This window comes from Adelges cooleyi, unplaced genomic scaffold (genome assembly GCF_023614345.1).
Source record: "Adelges cooleyi isolate 19-005CV unplaced genomic scaffold, UGA_ACOO_1.1 ACOO_flye_CR_arks_rails_tigmint_CR_PRNA_248, whole genome shotgun sequence".
NCBI lineage: Eukaryota > Metazoa > Arthropoda > Insecta > Hemiptera > Adelgidae > Adelges > Adelges cooleyi.
Window position 1 is genome coordinate 607,426 of NW_026095913.1, and position 27,899 is coordinate 635,324.

Below are 27,899 nucleotides of genomic sequence, written 5' to 3' on the forward strand. Positions count from 1 at the left end.
GATTAAATTTAGTAATACGGAATAATTTGTCGATAACCAGTTTTGGATAATTATTATTTTTACAGTTTAGGACGGGAGTAAGGTGGAGTGTAATATTATTTTTAGTAAATTATTCTTAATTTGAAAAGTTAACAAAATATATACGTTACCGTATTAATCTTTTTTTTCTTAAATATTGCCTATACAGAATTCCTTAAAAGCAGACCGCGTGTTATCTCCTTGATTAATTTATTTTTATGGTATCTAATAATAATATTGTTACTTAATTTTATGGCCGAGTTCTCTGCTCATTCGATGTTATATCTATTAATGTAAGTCCACTCGTTTTAATCATCAATTAATAATTTCAAATATATTCCTAGATTTAAATACTTATGGAGTGTATCTATAATTGTTTACACTGTAAACTTTACAGTTAAACAGATGAAAAGATAATACATTTTTATCTGGAAAACTTATTTAGATAGTCCACAACACGGTGTACTGCTTAGTACCATTACTATGGCCGTATAGTAAAACATAGAGAAAACCTATAACGGTAAATAACCCTTTTGCAAAATGTAATTATAATATAATATCATTTTTTTTTTTTGAGCGTTGCTTCATTGCAAAAAGTCGGACCTCTAGCTTATAGATTTTACTGTAACTATGATATTAGATTATAACTTATATATTATTATAACTTGGATTAATCACAACTGTTATTTGCACACCGGTTACAGGCGGTATCGTGCTGGAGAGAAAATTGCACAGTAAAGGTTAACCAATATACTATAATAACAACAATAATACACAACCTATTTGTAGGGGAGAGGCAGGGGAACCTACAAAACGAGTGTACACAAGTTTGATTTCGAATCGGTTCGGACTGATTGTTAGATGTACATACAATTCACGATTCTTATCCGCGGAGGTCGATAACCCATTGTTGTTTTTTTTGTCTCTAAAATAATATTATAGGTACATACTTCCTACCTACTCTGAAACCGAATAGAAATATCTACAATAAGGCTTTTGGACTTAGACCACCAAAAGAGCGTCTATGGTATTTTTTTTTACCGTTTTCATGATAAATAAGAAGATTTCATTCTATTGTCGAGTCTAGTGTGTAAAAAGCGTAATGGGCTTCCGTTTTAGTGGCCACATAATATTATTATATATACATATATATTATACTACCTATAGCGTGCCGTTGAATAGGTCATAGACATAAAATACACAATGACTTTGAATATTTTTGTGTGTGTACAATATGTACTCTGTGCACATACACTTAAATACTTACTGCATACATCCATCGCGCATTATATTGATGACCGTTTAAAGCGTTAGTCTGTTTAAATTATAATAATTTCAAATTTATTTGTTATTTTTTCTATTCTTTTTTTTGCAAAACGAGCCTCGTTTTCATTATGGCCGTTTCACACGTGTGTCGATTGCCAATGAATAAGTCGTCAAAAATAATGTTTTCTTACTGTAGTCTTAGGCCGACGCGGGTTTAGCGTTCAACCGTTTTGTATTTGTACTATCTTTACATAAAATACATGGGAAAAACGGTGCACCAGCTGATACTCAATTCAAGTGTTTGAGTTGTTTAGTTCATTATCGTTTTCGCCAACATTAAAATCTCAACTTTAATGAAATTTGCAAATCAATTATCTAGATTATTGTTCACATATAACTTTTTTTTGTTTTCATTATCTAGATAAGTGCACAACACTGGTTGATTTATTTTCTAATATATACGTAAAACAATCCGGTCTATAGGTTTTATTTTTAAACTTTTTTGGGTGAATAGAGGTGATAAATCTTTTTATTTATTTTTTTTTTATGACTGGTATCACGGTCGAGTAGTGACGCTGTTGTTGTGAGCTTTGGAAAGTAACACTGCGGTTTAAAGACGTTTATATTTATTAGTATTTTTTTTCCTTTTTAATGTTTAAATAATACTTATGCATGCCTACAACAAGAAGAATCAAATATCGCATAAATTCGGCTCCGTTTTACACACCGAACCTTTATTTTTATTTTTTGTTAACAATAGGCGCGACTTCAGAACCTATTGTACGCAGACAGACAGTCACACACTGTTATTATACAAATCCGGTAGCTTTTATATTGTGATACCTACCTATTATTGTCGTTATGATTATTGTTATTTGTTCGTCCGGCCGTCGGAGGTGTTCGCGGTGGTCCGGTTTTTGAATGTGTCGTAAACGACTATATACATATATATTTATTTATTATATAATAATAATATGTGTTTGTGTGTATATATACCGTGTTTTTAATCTCGGTCGGATGTACATAAACTCCCGGGTGGCGAGGTTTAAAAAAAACCCAAAAAAATACACATATAAAAAGGCATTAAACAAGACAGCGGTGCCTATACTATTGTGTGCTGTAGAGAATTTGAGCGTGTGTGTGTTTTATAAATATTTTTTTACATATTATTTGTTTAACTTCTCCCGTGAACCCTTTTTGGTTTTTTTTTGCGGGCATTCGTGTGTAGGTCGCCGACGACTACCACCGACTTTGAAACGTAATATAAGATAATAATATGTACACATTATTATTATATAACATAGTAATACATATATATATATTATGTGTCCGGCAAACTTAACAGCCCTTGGGGTGACTTCCGAGCCGACAGTAGCCGTAAAAAAGTAAAGTAGCTTTTCGAGTACAAGCCTGAGGGGGAAAAACGTCAAGGGAAATACTTTGCTACTAGCTAATAATAATAATCATCATCATCATCATCATAACATAATGATACGCGTGTACGGGTTCCGGCCAAAGTGTATACCGTGTATCGCGTGACTACGGCCCGGGAACAGAAGGCAGTGTTATTTGTTTTTATTTAAAAAAAAAAAAAAATGTTTTTCTCTTAATGGAATATTAACTCGTGCCAAGACGTTTGCCGTCGCGTCAATAGCTAAGTGAATTGATAACCTGACCGACCGAACCCGTACAAACCGTTATAATCGAAGGCATAATATATGTGTAAGAGAGTAGCGACAATATGCACGTCTGTCATGGCCAACCCAATTGAAAACAAAATCGTTTATTCTTTTGTGAAAGGTGTGTACATTTACCCTTGTTCTATTGCCACCGGAATTGGCAATGTGCAAAATTGTAATTACAAAAAAAAAATTTTATCATGAAATATGTATTACTTTGCGTTTTTGCAATTTATATATTATGTTTAAATTGATAGTCTGAACAGATCATTTTTTTGTCAAATATTGCCTAACTAATAGTCATAACTAAGACGATTATGATGCGCATAACTTAAACGATTACCAACGGTTTACAGTACTCAAGTTCCTTATCAAACTATATTATTTAGGTAGGTACTTCTTTTCGTGTCTAAAAAAAATAAACGTTAAAAATGTTATGCGTATGTTATTGCAGAATTACCATTTGTTTTGTAACATTGACATTTTTTTATAGTTGGATCAACGATATTATATTTATACAGTAACTAAAGATAATATTATAATCATCATTAATTATGTTTAAAATTAAGGACACTGTAAATGTATAGGTGTCACTTGTAATAACTTCATAGTATGCAATACAAATGTTTAGTTAAAGCAACTAGCAATACCTACGTTTATTAGGCCAATGACTTATTTAGTTATTCCAACTATACATTTAATTACTATTTGTCGTTATAATAAATAATAATTTTTTCCGTACAATGCTAATGTTACCAATTTATTTATGTTCCAAGAGTGAATTGCGTTTATTACACCATCATGTGTAAGGGTGACCCTCAAGGAATTTTACCTATAACTGCTTGATTACCAATTAATAAAATATGTTTAGGTAAACCAAACGCTCGTTATACAGTTGATGTTATTTGGTTGGTATAGGTGTTATTTATTCAAATGGGGCGTTTAAAAATGAATTATAATAATATATAGAGCCGAGGAACTGGTCAATAGTCGTTTTCATTATTCATAATTTGCGCGCCTAACTATAAATTATAAACATTAGGTGCTGCTACTTGTGAGTCGGTGTCCTTTACCTCTAGGCGCGTGTGCTGCGTGTCCTTTACGAAAACGATTAAAGTAAATCAATATATACCATGAGCTTGTAATATACTGTTGTGTATGTATTTCCTCCCCCACCCCTCGCGTTTGTTTGAAAGATCGTTTCTCGTGTACATATTATATATATATTGTTATTGCTGTTCTAATGTACACTTTATAAATACAATTATAACAAGTATGATGGGTATAGGTACCCTATACGCCCGTCGGGATATGTATATTATAATATAGGCGCGTATCGGGACGACTTCTCGTTGCCCCCGAGGCGTTACGCACACGTTTACCTACACTATATTGTAACCTTAATGAACAGCTATTAAGGCCGAGAAGTGAAAAAAAACCGTCTTAGTGCAGTGTAAATAAATTAAAAATATAACAATAATAACCGTTTGTTTGGCATGTATCTAAAGTTAGCCCGCCCCCCCCCCTCAACTTTGTCTAAATTACATTTTTTTCCGATACGTAGTTGTGCTATTCTATCTGCAAGCAGATTAGGGAGTGTATTTTTGTGGCAGGGGGGGGGGGCAGTGGAATTTCAATTTTTCGATATCCGACCGGATTGTTTGTCGGCTAAACGAACGCGTTATCTGCCGTAATGATATAAATTGCCGAGGCGGCGGTCGGAGGGTTGTATAGGCAAGTACAAAGAAATAAAAAAGAAAACGGGGCAAAAGGCGACCGCAGTTGGGCACGGCTAAGTGCTTTCGAGATTAAGATCCAATTTAATGTCAGTTTTACGGAGTAAAGAATGGCAGATGTTTTATTTAATAATAATAAAGGTGTTGTCCGTGGACACATATTACCAACACCTGCAGCCCGGACCCGGTGTTGATTTTCAACTGACGCTATACGTGTACCGAGTTGGCGGCTTCCGGTGGGGGGGGGGGTGTAAAATCTTAGCGCTGAAGGCTTTATAAACGTGTAATTAATTGATAATCATCTTTTTGGGGGGTTTGCACCATTTTTTTTTTTATCGTCTTGCGCTAACATAATATACAGTACCTATGTATAAAACTGCTGTTGTCGAACGGTATGTTTGCTGTGTATATATGTAGGTATAGTATAATTTCACTGCAAACGATAAAAGTGAACAAAAATTGGGTACAATATAATTAGGTACTCCGGGTTGTTTATTGTTTTTAAACATAGGTTGCGCAGACAAAGGTGTATGAAAAATAAGTATAAAAAATATAAAAAAAACATTTGCGGTATACGCACTGCGAATTGTTTTTCACCCTCTTTTTGATTTTTTAATGTAAAAAAAAAAATAGTTCAAATATAAGCCAACAATCAGCGCGGGTCAGATTGTGAAAAGAAAAGTAGGTATGTTTAATATTATTATTTAACTAAAAATATAAATTTTGTTTTTCTAATTTTCACCGTGGTAAGAATTGGGTGAACAATAATAGTAATAAAAAAAATCTTATTTTTAAATGTTTGTTGACTTTTTGACTAATTGTGTCACACGTGTGTGATTTATTAAATTTAATTGATTTATGATGATGACAGGGCGGAAAAATGACTTGATGAGGGGTGAGAAAACTTTAAAAGCGCTTTGAACACAATTTGTAAGTAAAAAATGGTCAATTCCGAAACGCGTGCTATAGAGACAATTTGGACGATTGCACCGGTGCCGTTGGAAATGGGTATATGTTAATACAGTGCGGATAAGACAAAGTAAAATATATTGTTCTAGTCATAAAAACTATGTATACACAACCATAATATTATATGGTGAACCTATAGACCTATAGAGTCCATAACGAGTGCTGACTGCTGTTATAATGTCATTGTTCTTGGGTGAGGTTTTTTAATTTTAAATTCTCGGAAAACTACTCTTATCGCCTTGTATTTGACGTGAACGTTATAATCTGTAAAATATTCAATGCACCAATTATCCCAACGAAATTCGACGAGACGGACCTGTGTGCAAAGGGGTCACGCAGATTTAACAACTGTATTAATTGGTTAACTTTGACCTCATGGAAATATAACCAACGTTGTGTTCATGTATAGTATTTCGTAGTAGGTGCATTGCGTTTTAGTCGAGATAATATTTCTTATATTTTTTTTGTCAAAGCTTTAAAAAAAATATATTATTATTCACATGCATTTGGATTTTGTCAGTATCTAATTTTACTTTTGAACGCTTCAAGAAAACAAGATTACTGCATGACTGTTTAAGTGTTTTTAGTCTATACATGGATGCTGCCTATGTATTTCCGTTAGTCCTAAAACCTTGAAAGTCTGACCCAATTATTTCATATAATATATAATACAAATTTAAGTATAATTAAACATAAAAAAGAACGAATGAAACTTTACATATTAATTGGTTTGCGCCTTGCGGTTAACAATATAATATTAAATATTTTATTCAAATTATACCTAACGATTACATCTAATTATGGATTAAAAAAGAAAAATATCTAAAATAATAATAATAATTTATTTTTGAGTTTTGATTAACCGTTCATTAGTATTTCCATACTAGTTAATTTTTTTTAAATAATTGTTATAACGACAATATTGTTTATAGTATAAAAAAACAATATTTTGCAATGCGAGTAATAACCGTTTTGACAAAACTTGTGACATATTGTGCAATTGTTGGATGACAAAAATTGTGCTAAACTTCAATATAATTGCTGGACTCAAATGTATTTTTATCAATTCAGCATACTATAATGTTATACGACACCACTTTAAGTTTACATATTTCCAGTTGTCAATTAAAATATTGAAAAAATAGAATACCAGCAATATTAATGCTACTAAATATATAATAATTAATAACATAATAAGCCAACTGTTAATTTGTTGGGGTATATGGTCGATTATATTCTACTATTGATATTCGGTTATAACCTTTTAAATTTTTATCGCATTTATATTATATAGGTACAGTATATTTTGAGGCCGTTAAAAATAAAATGATAAAAAATGTTCATGTGTGTCTACGTTTTATAAAGCCTATTGCCTTAGGTCAACGACAGTAGTGTATATACAATTTATATGTATAATACACATAACATTAAATATATATATTATAGAAAAATACTATGTGCAATTTAATACAATTATTATGGAGTGCGGGTTTTTCACTAGTAGCAACTGGTTAACACTCCTGACTAATGGAAATTTAAAAAAAAACAAGAGATTTAATAATTAACAATAAGTCTTAACCATGAGCCGTCTACATATAAGTTGAAAACAAGAAAACGTTTCAATTAAAATACAGCCAAACATTCACAGATTTATTTTTTTTATGTCGTTTAATACAAAGAAAACGGTGCACAATGAACTTGTATATTTGATATCATAATATATTATATATTGTACTTTTATATCTAGTTATGTACATATTTTACCGTTTAATTATAAAAAGTCTATTCTTAATTAAAATTTATTTTTTCAATATGATAGCTATTATTTTTTTTTCGTGTTTTATAGGTATGAACCTATCTATCTAATATACCTATCTAATAATGTTTTTTTTAGTTTAAAAAAACTGTATTTTTACATATTATTATATTATATGTGTACAACTTGAACTCGGGACCGTCGTTACGCAACAATATAGATTAAAAACACGTTTTCATCATATTATATTTTACTATCATTATAATTTGTACGCATTTTATAAAAATTGGAATATTGAATTTTGTATAATAGTATTTATGATTATTTTGAAGAAAAAAACATAACCTTGATAGCAAATGGTAATCTATTAATATTATTTGTTAATTAGTTAATTATCATTGTTACCACAAACGCATTCTGAGGTCATTACAACTGAAATCACGACGGTTAATTAATATGATAAAAAATGTTGGGTTTTTTTTTTCTACCGTTTTACTTTAATATTAATATAAAATCTTAATATACGTCAATGTGTATAAGCTCATATTTTTTTATAGCAGGTAATAACAGAATAATTAAAAATCTTCAATCTATATCAGACAGAAAACAATCAAATTATATTTGATTTTTACATAACTCGTTAACTAAAAAAGTAGATGACCCAAATTTAATATGCAAGATAAGATCAATATAAAATAAAAACAGAAAATACTAGAAATAATGACTTATTGAAAATTAATGAAAATTTTATATTATGTTACATTCCCCAAATAAATAAATGTAACCAACCAAAGCGTCAATAGTGTCGACCAGAAGACTGACCGAATAGTGGAGGAAACTGTGAATTTAGTTGCCTAGGTCAGACGGCGCGATCAGTTAACAATGCGGATTGCGACTGGTTTATTTCATAACCGTTTTTCCTCTGAGGTTTAGTCCACAAACTATGTTTTCCTGCTATAGAAAATTAAAATTCGGTGGAATGAAAAAATATATATATATATTTAATACATATTATTGGAATTTTGAGCATTCGGAGTACAGTAATTAATTTTTAGAGATAAACAAATAACTAAACATATAAAGCAATATACCATTATAAGTGTAAAAAAAGGCATTTATCGCCACGCTAAATCTGTAACTATGCTACTAGTATTACAAAATAACAAATAATAGTAAACAATACAATAATAAATAATTGTTTACTCATTTTCTCATTTACTCGAAAATTAGTGAGATATTTTACCTGATGCTCACGCTAAATGCTAGATTTATTTACTCGATATATTTATTCCATTCGTTCACTCGTTTATTCAATTTGGTTACTCATTTTGCGAGTAGCGTTACGTTAATTTTACTCGTTCACTGTCTACCTGGTCGTTTACTCGATTTCTTTACTAATTTTACGGATTTATTTACACGTTTCGTCTGACGTATCACAGTAAATAATCGACTTATCTACTCGTTTATTCGATTGATTTACTCGATTTGTTCACTGTGTACTCGAAAATTCGTGAGATTTTTTGTGCGATGCTTTACGGTGAATGCTCGATTTATTTACTCGTTTACTTGATCTATTTAAACGTTTACTCGATTAATTTACTCATTTACTCATTTACTCGCTTACTCGCCTTGTGTACTCATTTATTCCATTGAAATGGATGAATTTTTACTGCTCCCCTTCCCATTAATGAAAGGCCAAAAACATGTAAATCATGCTTCTACATTGTTAGTTTTAGCCAAAAACCTTATGAATATAACTTTGCATATAACTTATCAGTAAGTTTCAATCAAATTTAATTAAAATTTATCGTGATTCACTCATTTAACCAGTAACATCCAACTCAAGTGCACACCAACAAGCTAATATTATTACCATTTACCATTAAAACAGTGACAAGTTATCTCGCCGAACTACTTTTTTAAGTGTTTCTTATAAACATTTTAATGGATCCTTGGTACACTCAATCCAATGCTATCTGTTAGGCGAACCCGCAGTGATCGTCCAGGTCGTATTTCTACATATAAAACCTTATGTTTTAATTAAATAGTTATGGTACATACTTAGTTTTTGTGTATTCGTATAATTTGGTACTTGGTTTTATCCAGTTATCTTTTTAGTTATTATTGTTCTTATAATTGAGAGTACAATTAGGTGGCTATAGACGGGTTGTCCGCTCCACTCTTAATTTTGAGTATTGGCTTGCTCTCTTATCCGCGAACCGTCCATAAATAGCTGTATACACGAAACCGCCGTACTCATTATGTTTGCCGCCTTCTGAAAGGTCCGGGATCATAAAAATAAATAAATAAACAAGTCTGCAAAAACACTTATTTTTTTTTTGCGGCCCTTAATATTTGTCTGCTGTTCGTCATCTGTAGGTATACATATATATTATTTTTACACCTTGCCGGGCATAAATACTCTGCGGCAGACGCATAACACACATATTCGTATGTACGTATAAACTGTATAATAACAAGTAATAACTGTGTAGAAATAATAAAGAAGAAACGTTCTATTCTCTTGTCTTAACCGCAAAACGTTCAACCGACACCTGGACCGCCGCCGTGTGGCTGCCCAGACCAAAATTATACGACCCGACTGCCGCTCTGCTGATGTGTTGTCTATGTTAAAAATTTTTTTTTTTTTTTAAAAACAATACCGCTATTGTGTATTGGTCGGTCGGTGTACACACACACACACACACACACACACACCTAACGCGTTTATCTTTTTAAATTCCAATTACCTTCTGAACACCATCGTATTATACTACTACAGACCGTGTAAACCTCCTGTGCAGGGTGTATAATATAATATAATATTATGTATAATGATATTATTTGTGTGCGACGAGGCGATTCGTCAGCGCAGACCGCAAAAATACTTCTGTGCCTGCCGTCAACCGACCGGTGTCCGTGTAAATCCCATAGGCCACATAACACATTATACACCATTATGTACAGTAGTACACACGCTAATAATATTTTTGTTTTACTACAATTTTGTACAGTACAATATGTTCTATTCTATGCTACTACTACTACAATACAATCTTTTTCACGCCGTGTCGATTTTCACCCGCACTCCGACACTTTAATAGTATAACCTGCGATCGCCGGTCAAAGATCTACTAAACGGGTAGCTGTTACACATGTTTGTAAACACTCCGTTTTGTTTTTTCTTATGATCTATAGTCTTGTTACACGACGACATCTAATCAATGGTTTAGAAGGTATCATGGGTACAGACAAAAAAATAAAACAAAACAACTTTTTTCTCAGCTCCGCATCGAAGCTAAAAAAAGTTGTTTTGTAAGTTACACTTTAATTTCCAAAAAATAAATAAATAAAGATTTTTCTATGTAAACATCGGTAATAAACTTTCAATTATTTTTAGTTCATTTAATGTAATGTTTTAAAGATAAAAAACAAATTAAATACTACACAATGCATGCCAACTTTTATAAAACGTTGCTTATCTAGTTCTCTAAAAGAAGTTCTTTTTTCACATTTTCTGATTAAATTTTGAATTTGTATCTGGATTTCATATTTAAATAAAACTGTTTCATATTAACTGGGACTCGTGGCAACTAGGGAAACAAGCTTATTACCATTAATACAAATAACAACAATAAGTATCGATAATAATGTTGGCCTATATTGGCTGCTCAGGCGCAACATGATTCAGTTAACTGTTGTCTTGGTGCCTTTTCTGTATTAAAATATTACATAATCCTGTAAAAGGTTCGAATGTTCTGCAAATCCTTTCAAATGGAACTCAAAGTTTAATCATAGTAAATTAAACATTGCCAAATCATATGTTTGTTTCATGGAATTTCTGGGTTATTGACATTGACAAGGCGTCCATATTAGTCGATAGTATGACTTAGAGAAGATTTGATTTTCATCTCACTCAGAACCGTTGTGCGTTTTTATTATGAAAAACCTGAGCAATCATCCAAACCGTTCGTGCGGTAAACGGGAATAAAGAAATGATTTTCATTACATAATCGTTAAATAATTTGTTTAAATTAACAAAACGGGCAATTTACTCACTGGCTAATTAGCGTTCATTAACAGTCATGTACATATTATGTCTAAGTATGTGCATATAGGTCGTAAAATATTATTATTATTATTGTGTGTACGTGCTTGTCGGACGTGCATCGGACGCGTATCACAATAGCTATTGTATTGTTTTAGTACATTTAAACATACACACAGACAATTCAAACAAAGTTATACACACACACACGTTTTCTAACTTCTAATGACGATAAGCGCGAGAACGTAATGTATTATGATCGTTATTATAGAACTGGGCGTATTAACTTAAAGTCCAATTGACCGTTTACACATAACGCCGCCTGTTAATTGGGTTCCCTAATTATACATAGCATGTGTATAATTGATAGACATACCAATTAGTAATAGTTATTGTAGTGATTGTTTTAGGTTTTTGTGACGCACAAAATCCTATCAGTATATATATATAGATATGATATATAGATATATCTGTACCCAAAACTTCGAATACGTTATAATAATTATGTACATAGAAAAGAGTACAGACAGGCGAACAAAATACTAAGTGCAAATACATAATACGGTATTGTAGATTTGAGAAAGCAAAAACGATAAGACCCAAAAACCCGAAATTCAAAATTAAAGCGGCGAGGACCAAAAAAGGGTGTAAGAAACTTTTACAACATTTTACAGGAGAGCAAAGTGATAGTTGTGTATTCAATGTATATCCGAAATAAAAAAAATTTCACCGCTGCTACCCTTTTGGTGGAATTGCATTGGCAATTAGATCATCATTATCTTATTATCTATTTAAAAACAGTATTCGTGCGATGTGCATGTGCATGACACAATGTTTGGTTTTTTGTATGAAATCGCTTTCGTTACTTGAACGCATGTTTACATTCTATACTATAATCTATGTAATATTATAAGCTACTGTATATGCACTACTACAACTTTATAATTCATATTAAACTAGGTATATATTATAAATACATACTTGCTGAAATGACCTATTTAAATAATAATTGCGGAATCATATTATTGACGAGCACGATATCAATAATAGGTATAATAATAATATGTGGAATGATTGCACAAACAAAATAAATACATATTTTATCGGTTATCCGTTATGGTATGGATCGAACCGACCATTGGCCTGATATATGGTCGTTATATATATATATATATATTAGGGCGTGTTAAATACGTTCTGCATACATTACTAACCTAATTAGTTTGTAAATCTATAAATTTCCGGCATGTAAGTATACATCAGAATATACTACGCCAGCGGAAATACCGCAGAGCGTGAACGAGATTGGCAGAACTGTATATAGATTTCCAGGAATAGATGATGCTATAATACTTGTACTTATTATGTAACAGGAGAAGCTTAGTGGAAACTGCAAATAATGCGTTCATCAGACGAGTCACAGGACAGCAATAATACATTTTTATAATCAGATGAGAAAAGTGTCCATTAATAAATCAAAGGTTAAATACAATTCTGTGGCGTTTGATCAGAAGGCGAAGCGTTGTACACTTATCCTTTTGAACTTGCTTTCGGCTAAGACCTCATTGTTGATCATGGTGATAAAGCGTAGAATTATTTGACTAATCGCGTTTTGACAAAACATAAAGAAAGGACTTGTTTTGTCAAAACTCACCCCAAAAGTTGTAATTTTGATTTTTAACTTTTCGAAACGGATCCGTTCAGACTTTACCGCGGTGATGTAATTTTTTTACAGCGCTGTGTTGTTGTATACCTATTGTTGTTTTATTTTTTAAATGCTCGAACCTTTGTACTTATTATTAAGTGATCACGCGGAACTTTTCGAAATGAACATTTGCGGTACCAAAACCCGCGGTCGCGACAAACGTTTGTACTGTGCGCGGCTTGTACGACGAATATTATGTACACTTGGCGTCAATGCGGGGTGTTTTTTTATTTTTTGTTTGAAATTATAATTCTTATAACCGCTCGGAAAGAAATAAACGATTATCCGGTTGTTTGGCCGTCGAAAATTGTTTTATAAACTCGAAAACTTATAATGTACACATACTATACACAGTACACACACACACACACACACACAACAGTAATAATAATAATATAATAGCGGTATACGCGTTATCCCGGCCGAGGATCTGTGCAACTATGGGAACCACTATATAGGTACCTACCTAGGTGTATAGCCGGGCACGGGCAACCCTATAATTACGGACGACACTCTTTGGTGTTTTCTCTCTTTTGTCGGCTCTTGGAGCGCACGTTGCGCGGGCGTGGCCAAACACTCCCGCAAGCCTCTCGATGGTACCTATATTATACACACAACGCAGCTTGGGACATTCCACAGACGGCTCACGGGCTGTGTAATGATAACCAAGACGACCGAGCTTGTACGCCGAACCCGAACTGACCGAACACCGCAAACGATAAATAAATAAACTATAAAAAAATTGTTAAAAAAAAATGACCCCTAGAAAATGTGTAAGTTCACTGGAATCGAGTGAATTAAATTCACCGATAAGAGTCGAAATCACCATCTCTACATTCTAATTTATTAATTTAACTAATTGTAAGGGTAAACCGAGGAAACGTATTACAAAGACGATTTTTAGACAATATTCTTTTATACATAAAACATGCTTAGGTAATTATATTAAACATACGTAACTTAAGTTAGGTACTTGCAGTTAATAGGATAAATTATCAATTATGCTTGCATAGTTTTTGCACTATGGCTAAAATATTGGTTAATCTATAGACTATAAGGATAAAAATTAAATACTGTTAAAAATACAATTTCGACGACGTGAACTCTGTTAAGAGGACGTCACACACCCGTTATTTTCTTCAAAAAACCCGCCTTGCGCGGCTTAATTTTACAAAGGCTATAATCAAAACTAAGAAACCAAATTTTTACATAATATAGACAACAACATTGTCTGTGTTCTACCATCGCCCTTTTTTTTAAATATTTCAACCAGTTAATGAATAATTAAATTATTAAGAAAGGTTGTATTAGGTATATCGAAAAAATACGGATGATGGAACACGGATAATTTTGTCATAAATAATATGTATGAATTTCTTTTCTTAACTATATATGAAGCCTGAGAAAAATTAATTCGCGCAAAGCAGTTTTGTAGGGAAAAAATTGTAATTTATCCTATAGAAATGACTGTGATAGTCTGACAACAAAAAATGGCAATCAACAAAGTATCCTCATTACTGTATTGATAAGTATGCATTATAGTTCAAACTCTAAATTAAGATTTTTCGAAAAATTGCCTATACTTTACTCCTTAGAAATGACCGGTGTGGCGTCCTCTTAACGACCTTAACGACGATATTGTTAATATGCGATCAATTATTTTAACATCTTTTTTTAGTTTGCCAAATATCTCGATTTTATGATCTAGCAACTTTTGCACGTTTTCGTTGTGTGTAAAAAAAGAAATAAAAAAAAATATTATTTTGATAATAACTCAATTACATTTTTTATTAGGTAGGTACAGTATAGGTACTCTATAAATTATATAGTCACTAGTGACAAACCTTCGAATCGGCAAATCCCCTAAGTTGTATGATATATGAAACCGCGACATTTTTTATAGGATTATGTTCTCGAATTTATTACCTATGTACATTGGTACAAAATATATGCACGCTAGTGTGTTGTTTGAGACTCGATCATTCATTTTTAAACGAGCCACTTGTATATACGGATTGAAAACATCCTAAATAAATACTTATTTATTGCCCGCGTAACCCCGTATATATTAAAAGTTTTACCTTTAATCGGCTTGTTATGTGATTTATTAAAAATATTTTTTAACTACAATACTATTGAATTTCAAATAATAAAAGTATACAGCAACGACCCGTTACTTGGAAAAAGCATGCCGCGTACGACTATGTCATTAAGAGTGTACATTATGTGTTTACATTTAGATAATATTTGTAACTATATACAGATTTTAAATGTATTATACCTAAGCGTTTAGCGTTATAGCGGTAGGTCATTAGCATTGCTCGAATATGTTGTAGCTCTTAGAACCTACCTTTAACAAAGTATATCTGTGTCGTAGTGTGAAGCCTCGAGTCCTGTGTATGAGTTGGTTTACATTTAAGGTCTTAGCGTCCAAAAAATATTCTCACATCGCAAGATCTCATATTTGAAAAGGCCAAACGCATGTTTAGCTTTGAAGCGTTTTCATTTTTCATAAATAATTTTGGAAACTAAAAAAATAATGTAGGAGTTAGGTACATAATAATATAGGTAGCATAAATCGTTTTTCCCCTGTAAAATCTAGACATTGAAAGTCTTACTTCCCTACTAATAAGTATATCAGGGTTCACTGGTATTCTGTAACGTATTTCGGTCCCAAACGTTGGAGTTAAAACTCTCTTTAAGACTTTAAGTACAAAAATAAATGTTTTTTTTTCTCTCTCTCGCGAAAGCAGTTAAATCCGGATTATCCCAGTGCGTTGGGATTATGCAGATTAAGACAATTTATGAAAACTATAACATGTGCTGTCATAATGCAACACCATCCCGTGTAATGTCCAAACCGACCGCACGTCGTGCAATCTCCTTTTTGTTTAAATATGCTATGCAAATTACCGACCTTACAAGACCTCGTCCGTGAATGCTGTACGTCCAAGTGTCACATTAAAATACATATAGGCTGATATTGTAGTATAATGTAAAACCGCACAGTCCGGCAGTACGAGGACTAGACGTAAGTTGTTATTATTATTGATGGGAAATAAAAACTGAAAATCCTTTCGGATGGTCGTAAATATCCTTTGTGTGTGTGTATGTGTATTCTTTGGGTGTTTATTCTCTATCTTTACACACACAATATACCGACAGGAGTAGTATATAGGTATATAATAATAATTGAGGCCGCCCGTTATTATATTATTATGCACACACAACTCGTAACATCGATGGGTATTTATTTATTATTTTTTCATTGGTTTTTTTTTTTTTTAAAGCGTTTCAACGTTGCCGCCCGGTATCGCGTTAATAACCATTAAAATGTTAATAATAATCGTAATAATAATAAAGGCGAACAGACCGCGGCGGCGGTCAGTCTCTGTCTTATTCCATGTATACTTAAACTTACATATATTTTGTTATGTATATATATATATACATGTTTCGTACAATATATTGTGTGTGTGTGTATAATATACCTAATAATATGTGGGAATACGGTAGGTAGGTGTTTGTGCGCCTGTGGGCTACGACCGGTTTGTATATGTAAGTATCTGTACACATTATAGGTATTATACGTGTGTATCTGTCTGTGTGTGTGTGTTTCTCTCTTTCTATCTATACATAATAATAATAATATAATATATAAATCAACCGGTTTTTTTCTACGGGCCTATCCGCGAGCGCGTTTTATTTGTATGCTCGCCCGGCAAATTTGGTGTGAAGCAAAGGACGCCGCCCGGCCAAGATAATGTGGAACGGATTTTGGTATTAAAAAAAAAAAAACAAAAAAAAAAAAATCGTTTTTTAGTGTATATAATATAATTTACGAGAAGAAAAATAATAATAACAACGACAGCACGAAGAGCGGAAGGGGAAGTCGCCGCCGTTTCTCCTTTAATCTACAATATTATTATTATTATTTTCAAACAACGATCCGATCGATATTGTAGGCGTGTGTGAGTGCATATCTTAACGCACGTGAAGGATAATGCAATCTGTTTCTCTATTTAAACGATTCGGACAAACACCGTACCACGTTTTTTTTTCTTTCTTAAGTCTTGCCAATAACAACAACAACGTCCGAACGAAATTACACCGACAAGTATAATTTTTTGCTGACGAGAAATCACAAGTTTTGCACACACTATAAATTCTCTCGGTTCTTCCGCAAGTCCTGACTTATTGTACAACAATATGATGACGACAATAGACATTGGTACCCCCCGACTGTAGTACACCTATCTAATACTCATAGGTTTGGCCAAAGTAAATGACAAAATTGATGAACCAGATTTCGTGCAAACGATGAAAAACAGCGCGGCCTAGAGGACAACTCCATAATTAGTTATCTTGTTATAACATTTGTAATGTAATATATGAGAATTTCATCTAAAAACCGCTACAGTTGTTAAACTAAGAATACTACAAAAAAAAAAAAAAAATGACTACAAATATAACAGCTTGTCGATAACCAGTTTTAAATATTATTTTTTTTAATCAAGTTCAAAGTTTAGGACGGGAAGAGTGTATTATTTTTATCAGCGCGATTTAGTCAACTTAAAAAGAATTTTTCCAAACTTATTATCGACCCGTAAAAATATTCAGCAAATTTTTTTTATTCTAAAAAATGTCAATTAAATGAAAAATACTAAGAAAGGTAAACATTACTTAATTTTAAAATATTTTAAAATAACTTAAATATAAATGTTTTCTAAAAGAAAAACTACCAAATTGCAATAATTTTAAGAGGAATTTAGTGTGTTATGCTCAATAAAAATACAGTAGCCTGTATATAGCTTACAGGTATGCTGAAAAGCGTTAATATAACAATACACTGTAATATACTGAGATTTGCCATCCGGATGTTAAAAATAGGAGCTTTTTATATGTGACTAACGCATACGATCAAGGTAAACGGGAACGGGCAAAGTATTTGAAAAAAAATTACTACTTACTAGAACAAAACAGTTAGTAATTAAAAATGTACACCGATTCGCAAAAAATACCTATAGCAATTTACAGATCACAAATTACCTCCTGGCTATGTTTTTTTCAATATTTAAAACTTGCACTCGACATAATTTAATTTAATTACCAATTACATTATTAAATATTGGCGTGGTTTAACCAATTATTAATAATTACTCGAGTGAATCTTAATCGCCGTCTCTAAAATAACTGTAAGTATAACGTTTCGGTTTTATACAAAAAAAACCGTTATTTCAACCATATAAAGAAGGCTAACGAATAGCAAATATCATAGCAATTCATATTATGCATGTATTGTATAGGTATCTTAGTAAACAATACCTAGTAATCGATGAAGGTGTTGTTGAATAAAATTAAACTGAAAAATATAATCTGTGTTAGATTCTAAAATGTCGAATCATGTTCATTCGTATAACTAAAATTAGTACAATGGTAATAATATGTACTTGTATTAAATCGTGTGAGAAAACAAAAATGTATAATGTACTTGACTGTTAATAATTTGCAATTTGGCATAAAAAAAAAATATCGTCTTGCCATCTCGTCCTTCAAATGTTTACATTAAAATGTAATTAGCGCACTACACGTAGGTATAATCTTCATTGGCAGTCCAAGAAAATGATAATTTTGTACTTTATTGAAATAGACGGTGTACATACACAAAGTTATACTACTATCATCATTATTATTATTATTAATAATCTTACAACCGTCGCGTCCGTACTTAGGCTTGTACTTAGGCACGAGTACTGTTGTACAAGATATTGTATTAAATTATTATTATTATCATGATGGCTGCGTACGGTCGATTCGTAGAAGAAGCCACTTGTTGCGCACAGGGCGAATTATAAAGTCATAAAAAAATATATATTTTATATATACTTGTGTGTATATCTATATAAATTGTCGACGAACGATGGAGATTAACAGTAGATGTTTGATTAGGATCGGAAGTGACGTTAATTGGATATAGTTAGGTGCGTCTCGCCTATATGATGATGTACGAGCTGACAAATTCGGATAATTGATGAACGGACCGACCGAGTACCAGATCGACCGGGGTGGCATAATATTATTATTATTATTATCATCATCTAAGTACCTATATAAACCTATCTAACATTGTAATATAACGAGACAAGGGGGATAGAAACGGAAGACAAAGGTCGAGCAGCTTCTTTCACGTTTTGGGTTGCAGCGCGGTGTGTGTATTAATATATTACAACGTGAGTGACTTGACTAACCCTGAAGTCTTCATATTATTATTACTATTATTATTATTACCATCATCGTCCGCATTGAAATAAGCTACCTCACTTCTGTCTTTTGTTGTATACGAGCTCGTTCATTCATTTCGATCTCCATTAACTTCCATATTGTATTTATAGTCTGCGTATTAACACTATATTATGATAATACCCGCCACTCTTCGAGTCTGCCTTTACTAGCTCAAAATGTATTAAAAAAAAAAAAAAGTAACTACCGGGATCTCCGACGGAACGAACCTATCCGTATAGTACATAATGTACATAGATAATTTAATCAAGTAAAGTACTTATATACAACTACTGTTGCTGTATACGTATATACCATTGTATAGATTGTTACCTACTATTAGAACTGCCGGTCACTAACCCGGAGGACTTGATAATAAACTATAAAGAAAAAAAGTTTCAGTAAGCGAGTACAGCGTTGAATTAGCGTGTAAAAGTAAAATACATGAAATATGTATGAAAGCCAATTAGATAAAATTAAATAGAGTCGAACGGTCGAAAAAGACATTATCGCACCGGTATTTATTCAAAAATGTATGCTTTCTTAAAAATATAAATTAGAAAACATGATGTTCAACAAACCAAAGTAATAATATTTATTATTATACCGTAGGTGAAATTTTCAAAATTTGTTTGACATCAGGAACAAATGTATTTTTTTTTTTTTTAAATAGGTATTCTGAGCATTTTTGAGACTAAGATAAAAATAGTTAATGTAATCTAGTACTACAACCCTATTTATAATTTCTTATTAGAGAATTCATCTAGAATAATATTTTTTTACTGTTTTAACATAGTCATCGAAGAAATTTAAGAAATACATATTATATCTTCAATTACAAGATTACAAATCAAAGTTCAAATGACATAAATTTAATTTATAACAATTTATCAAACGAACTATTATTTTCGATAATTTTTTGTTATTAAAATAAAATTTGCCCAGGTCTGATCCAATTATTCGTCCTATGGCGAGTAGCTCAAATAATTTTAAATTCAGTTCATGCCTTTGCAATATTCTAGTTAGGTACTATAAATTACAGTAACACGTATTATCCCCTTTAATTATTAGTTAATAGTTATTGTTATTATACTAACACACTTATCTTTACAAACATGTTTTTGAGTTGCTGCAGTTTTTTTAAAAATTAAATTACGGTAAAAAATCTAACATTTATAGTAAATCGTTAAAAAATACAACTTTTTAAATGTTTTTTTTTTTGAAAACGTATTGACCGTTAAAAAAGTTACTTACCACATCTCGTCTTCATACAGTTAATTATTGTGTCCTTAAAAAGCAATTCCTTATTATGTACAGTGTAGACTTTAGAGTGGTATTTGCAATTAGGTATACTTATCAAATAGTTGATTGTTTTAGTTGCTTATAGCTACTTACATACCATGAACATGTGTTGCCTAAAGGGTTTAATATCGTGTTGTGGTGTTTACCTACCGTCGAATAAATTTCAATTATATTGTAATTACCCAAATAGGTGTATTTACTACTCTGCTGTTTTAACATCGCTATTATTAACAGTATTACTATATGTATACATTCATATAGGGATTTTCTAGTGGGGTATTTACTGAGTACGGTTTTGGTGCGGGGCTATTAAATTCTACTCAAGGGAGCATAATACACTATATACCATATTGTACCTATATTATATACATACACGTGTAATAATGTTAATGCGGTCGTGTTCGAGGGGTGTTTGGGGGATAAGTTAACGACCGTGGGGTGCAATATGGACGTTGTGGGTGGCTGTGTGATGTATCGAAACACGCTCTGTAAATACCTCAGTCGGATATTTTATATCGATACAAGTGTGTATAAGTAATAGTAATAATAATAATAATAATCGAAGGGGACGTGTGACCGTGTTGATTGTACAATGGTTTCTTCGGTGTACAATAGGCCGCAATTGATCCGTGTGCTTTTCTGAACATCCCAGACGCTAAATAATCACTGCGCAATGTAAGTACAATGACGAAATGCCAAATGAAATTTATTTATTGTTATTATATTATTATTATTATTATAACGCGCGCGGTCGTATCCCACGTTATGAATGTAAGTGTATACTGTACACACACACACACACACAATTGGACATCCTTTTAGTGCATTATTATTATCATCATTATCAACATCACAAAAAAAAAAAGTATATTAATATGCGTTATGAGTACACGGTACTATACATTATAAATATGATAACACAATACTTAACTATATTCAAGATAAGTACAATGTGTATATACCGTATAGTAGTGTGTTTGTATGCACCTATACCTACTGTATAAACGGATAATAATAATATGTAATATAACTTCAGCCATAGCCGTTCAACTCTGCAACATAGGTACATTGTTCGCATCAGTCAAAATGCAACCGGTTTAAAATATGATTTATAAAGGATTAACATTTATTTCTAATTCCGTCTTTGGTTTCGCTGAAACGTTTTTGGAAAAAATATTATGATTTTAATAGTTTAAACATTGCAACAGTCGTGTTGGGGCTAATAATAATAATAATAATATAATATTAGGTAAGGCGTAATTGAGATCCATCGAGATGGTTTTAACGTGTGGAATAAATGAGAAGTTAAATAATAGGAAACGAGTTGGCCGTTGTTGGAATACCGAAATAAGCGGATGGGTTGTTTTAGTATGGAAGTGTGTGAAGAAAATTTACAAAAAATGGAGACAAAAGAGTGGAAAAGAGGATTAGCGTGGCTGTCCAAACTTGAAACTGGGATAAGGCAAACAAGAAGAATATTGTTGTACTGTAATGTACCTATTTATACTGTATATTATTATATGAAGAGATGAGAGTCAAAAGAGTGCAAGTGATTTTTTTAAGAATGGAAAAATACAAATTATATTTTCAATATATCCGTATGATGTTTGTTAGATTTTACAAATAATTTTTATTAAACAAATGTACACTTGTGACTTGTATCCTTTGGGCTCTTATCATTTTATACTATCAACATTATGATTTCAAGTGAATTTTTTTCATATTAATATTACAGAACCTTTAGTTTTTTATTGTTCAGAGTTCGGACAACATTTGTAATTATATGGGTTTTTTTCTCGACATGTGATAAATGTAGGTACTCTAAACTATAATTCGTGTTAGCCGTTTCACGTATTGCCCTTTGGTGAATGGAAAGTGGAATAGTCTTAAACCATTGACCGTTGACATTAATGTCTGAGACTATAATAACGTAGTATCATAAACTGCTATAGTCTTTGTTATTTGTTGGGCAAAAGCTGTAAAGTACAACGATCAGGGCTTTTTATAAACGAGCAAAAAGCGTTTGGCTGTTAACTTAAAATCAATTTAATTTTTAAAGTGTAAACGCGTGGAATATGTGAGCCCATATAGTCTTACTTTTTTTTTTTTACAACCCTCTGCCGTCTTACACATATATTATATTGTGACTGCGGCGAGCGCTTAAAGGTCTGCGTAACCCGAATTACTCGTTGTAGGAGATAAGCCGTATTGATGCCTCAAGATATAATAATATATTATGGTTTATTATAATTTGTTATTTATTTATTATTTTTACGACCGTACACGCACAAACGCGTAGGCGATTAAATCCGAGAACGCCGCCCGTTTATATTTATTTATTTTTTAATTTTTATATTATTATTATTATTATACATAATACAAACAAGTTATAATCAACGCGCGGCTACGGAGGGTAAAAAAGAATATAGTAAGAAAACCAACAACGGTAATTTAAATACTCCGGTCCGACGGCCCGCGGCCAACATCAGACCCGGTGCCGATACTACACACACACACACACCCTAAGCCAAAAGATTTAATGTACTTTGAGTAGGTGGTTTGTGTTTTTACTCGAGATCTTGTGGTTGCAAAAATTACGATAAAGGATCTCAGCGATATTGTCCAAAAGGATCTGCGGTTCTTAGCCAAAGGAAACCACCTCGGAGTGCCGTTGGACTTACGGATTCACGCTACCGGGTCGGTTGGGTTCCCGAGTCGGTTTCTGTACATAGCTTGTGTGTAAACACCTGGTTACCGATTAGGTATTATTATTATTATTATTGTTGTAAGAGGCAGAAGAACTCACCGCGTCAAGAAGAACACAGACAGAGAGAGAGAGAGAAGAGAGAGATAGACGGATCCGTTCGCATCACGTCCGCCGTGTCGGCTCGCGTACCCTAATTACTGGGCACCGGCTAATTGCCCCACACCTGGATCGAGTCCTCCTCTTCCATCACCTCCGACTGTATAATATTGTGTACTATACACGCTCATACGTTATATTATTATATAGTGTATCGGCTTTTTTTCACTAGCCCCCTTGTGTTTGTTGATCGCTAATGGTTTAGACTCGGAGGCCAAGACGAACGCCTAAGAAAAAAAAACAACATGTATACACACACACACCCACGACTTGGACTCGACACAGTAGATACAATAGTATATATAAATGTGGACATATACAATAATAATGTACACCGCATTAAAAAAAAAAAAAAATAGCAATGTAAAAAAAACGGTACAGCGGGGTCGAGGCACTGTGGGGGCAGGGGAGGTCACATATACTTAGGTGACTATAGGAACTGTTATTTTTTTACTCCTTTGAAATTTGTGTTTGATATGTTAGTTAATTTATTTTGTTAATTAGTGTATTTCGTGTTTAAGCTAATATCTCATTTATTTATTTTGTCTTTACAATTTTTGAACTACAATTTATTTATGAAAAATATTGGTAATTATTATGCTGTGTCGTTTTGGTTAGGTAATAGCGGTAAAACCAATTTCGAATAAACTGTTCGATGCTATCTGTATGTACGGTAGAAGTACACAAATCGATAAAACCTCATTGTAAAAGTTATGAAAATATTTTCAAATACATCCGTAGACTGTTGGTTCACTCACCCGTATGGCCGTATCCACCTAGAAATTTACAACGGTAATTGCAATTTTTTTAATTTTTTTTTTATTTGTTGATATTTCCTTGACAAAATAAAAATTAATACAGATTTTTAAGAAAATGGTATTTACGCGAGGTGACCGCAATATACCGCCAGCCTAATTTTCAGATCAGAAAAAAGAGAAATGAAAAAAAAAATGTCCACTCCTTCCGCGGGATAGGGCCTAGGTATAATATGTTTTTGGTTTAGCCATGTTTATCGATACTAATTTGTCTTGAGACAAACATCCATAGAAATTTATCAAAGTAATTCGACACTATGCATGGAAACAAAAAAAAAAATGGTCAAGTGCAGTTCGGACGTTTACCACCACAGGTACACATGAAAAATCATCTTCGTAATATTTCTCTCCATATTAGTCTTTATGGGTTGAAAAAAAAACCGCTTTTCGCCTGAGTCGTGATTCGTTTGTACACGACGGTCATATTTTAATAACGAACCGTGTCATTTGAAAGTCGAAACGAACTCACGCCTACAAAAACAAAAAAAAAATAATAACGGCCATTAGGCGCAACAATAATAATTATGAAGCCAGCAAATTACACACACGGTTCGTGAAAAGCAATAGACAAAAAAAAAAAAACCAAAATAATTTATCAAAACGTTAAAACACACGTCTAATCGATTGTATTACTTTGTGTTATTAAACGCTTTTACAAAAACTACTATACCGTTCGGATTAACTATATTTATAATATACTCATTGACCCGTATAATACGTATTTAGCCCTGTCACGGTAAACAAATAGTTCATACACGCACAGTGTGTACACAACTAGTGTATCAAAGAAGGGATAATACAATTGTATATTTTGTGTTTTTCAATCGTTTTCTCTCCACAAATCCATCATTATTTACAATATTTCCATTAATGAAGGAGCTATATGTCTCACATATAGCTGAAGTAGTACCGAGAACTAAAGGGTACAAATAAATTGTATACATTTTAAAAAAAAAAAAGCAAAATGTAAATTGATCTTATAGTGTTTATTAGCTTTTTTTCGAAAATTATAAAACTAACTCAGATGAGGTCTGATTAATAAATATTTATGATCAAAAGGTTGTTTTTTTTTTCAAATAGTTTTCATCATTTAAGACGTACCTATACACTTATAACATCAACCCACTTCTTCTTGGGCTTAACTCTACCGCGAAATTCGTCCCAATCTACCAAAACGTAAATTCTCTTCCATCCCTTTTTGCTGTTTTAAATTGATGTATATCAAAACAATTTTTTTTAAATATTTGTATAGATTTGTTTTTCATAGGTACTATTGTTTTTATGTACATACATATTTGGGAAATAAATAATAACAAGCGGTTCATTTATCGTTAACCGGTGTAGTAACTTAATACAGATTTAATTAAATATAACGTAATGTACTGATAAATGAATAAACAAATTATACATCGATATTATTATTTCAAATATTGCCTATACGTTGCCCCTCAATAACAGCTAATAACTTTCTCCGTTCTTCTATTCGCAGACTAGATTCAAATATTATTCGCGCTTAGTTAAAAATGTAGTATGCGTTTTTATCCGGTCGATTAGGTCAGTGTGTGTCCAACACCGTTGGTGATGTTTACGAAACTACAAATATATAGGTAATAATGATGTAAAAAAAAAAAAAACTATTTAGAAGTGTATCTACTCATAATAATAAGGAGGGGGAAAAACAGTGCATTGCGCGCACTTCACACGGTCTCGCGTCAAAACAATCGGCGTTTGTAGGTAATTTACTAATTATTATCACTATTATTGTTGTTACACACCCTAAACGATTTGTCGAGGCGTTTAAAATCGAATTTATTTATTTTTTTCTAAACAAACAGTTCAACGACCGTATCCTTTATTCCGGTGCGTTGTTTGTTTGACAAATCGGTTAGCGGCGCAATTGTGTTTGAGTGTCCATGTTCGGAAAATGATTATGCCGTTTGATTGATGTATCTTTACCTATACTTGTGTGTGTGTGTGTGTTTATACACCTGGTAACTTTGAACATTTACCGAACTAATTTGTATAAATAACGTGTACACGCACATAATACACGGTCATGTGTCAAGTGTGTATTAGACAAACAAGATTACATGTCATCGTTTATTTTTCCTCTTCAATAGGTTTATGATGACTGAGTAAAAAACACACATACACAGTATTATATTATTATACACTCACAAAAGAATACAAATAAATATAAATAAACCCTTCGAAAGGGCGTCGAGTTGAAGAGTGTACATATTTAAACACATAGTTTACTAATGAACGTTTTATACCCATGATCCGATACGTTTGTAATGCATAATATGCATAATATTATGTTATATTGTTGTGGTTACAGAATATACAACATATGAAGTTGAGCATAATCATCGTTTAATTCTACTATATTGGTACACCTTTGAAAATATTTAAAACAAACCTACATAATGCTTAGTATTTATCTAAACATGTTTATAGTATGTTATTATATTTGTTATAACGAGCATAAAAGTTAGGAAATATATATTTCATATTCATATAGTATTTATGCAGTTATCTAGTAAATGATAAATACTAGAAAAACCAAACAAAGTATACTATTATAGTTCAAACGGATGTTGGGCCGTTTCGATAAAATTTAATGATGCGAAATGGCATTTAACTGCAATTTGAAGGAGATAATAATAATTAATAATATTAATGGTAATATTATATTATTTATATATTTTATGTTTTTTTAATAAAGGCAAAGTACATAAATGAAATGTGCATATTAGTACAAAACAAAATGGCGTAACTGAACTATAAATATTCAATGAAACTATAGTCGAGGTACTGAAAGAAAACGATTTTTTTCTTTGAATTAAACAGCTAAAAAACAGCTTTGTTGGTTAATTAAATAATTATGATAATATCACATTTAACTTTATTTCTAGTAGAATATAGGGTATTAAATAACTCTATCAATAATCTAATCTTTTTTTTTATATTTAACTTCCCATTAAAAGCTACACCGCCTCTTCCAAGAAAAATGTTTTTCAACCGTTTTCTCAGATAAAATTCACAATGATTTTGGAAAAAAAACAATAGCTTGCCATTATTGTTTCAATTTTTTTTTTTTGTTATTATTTGGTCTTTTGTTATTATTTTTTTGTACTTAAAATCTGTCCTCGGCTTAAAAGTTGTTCATTTTTTTCTGCGATTTGTTGATTAATTTTACTCGGCTTCTCTGTAAAACTGAATCATTTTCTACAATTATAATTGTTCGATTTGTTTTAAAATCTACTCTATAATACCACCATAGCATCATCTATACTTATTTTTGAAAAAGTTTATTTTTAGGCGTGACTAATGTATTTTGAGATTTTTGATCAAATGTACCGAACAAAATAAATTTTATTATGTACTAGACTATATTTGTATATTATTGTTTATAGATTTTATTTAAGATTAGTAACAAACGATGTTTTAATTTAAGTGA

General features: G+C 31.9%; 1 protein-coding gene across 1 annotated transcript in view; it reads left to right on the top strand.

The window, feature by feature from the left end:
• The window catches only part of LOC126837300 (forkhead box protein B2-like), a 40,659-nt gene that overhangs the window by 5,785 nt on the left and 6,975 nt on the right, over positions 1 to 27,899 (top strand). The window lies entirely within an intron of this gene.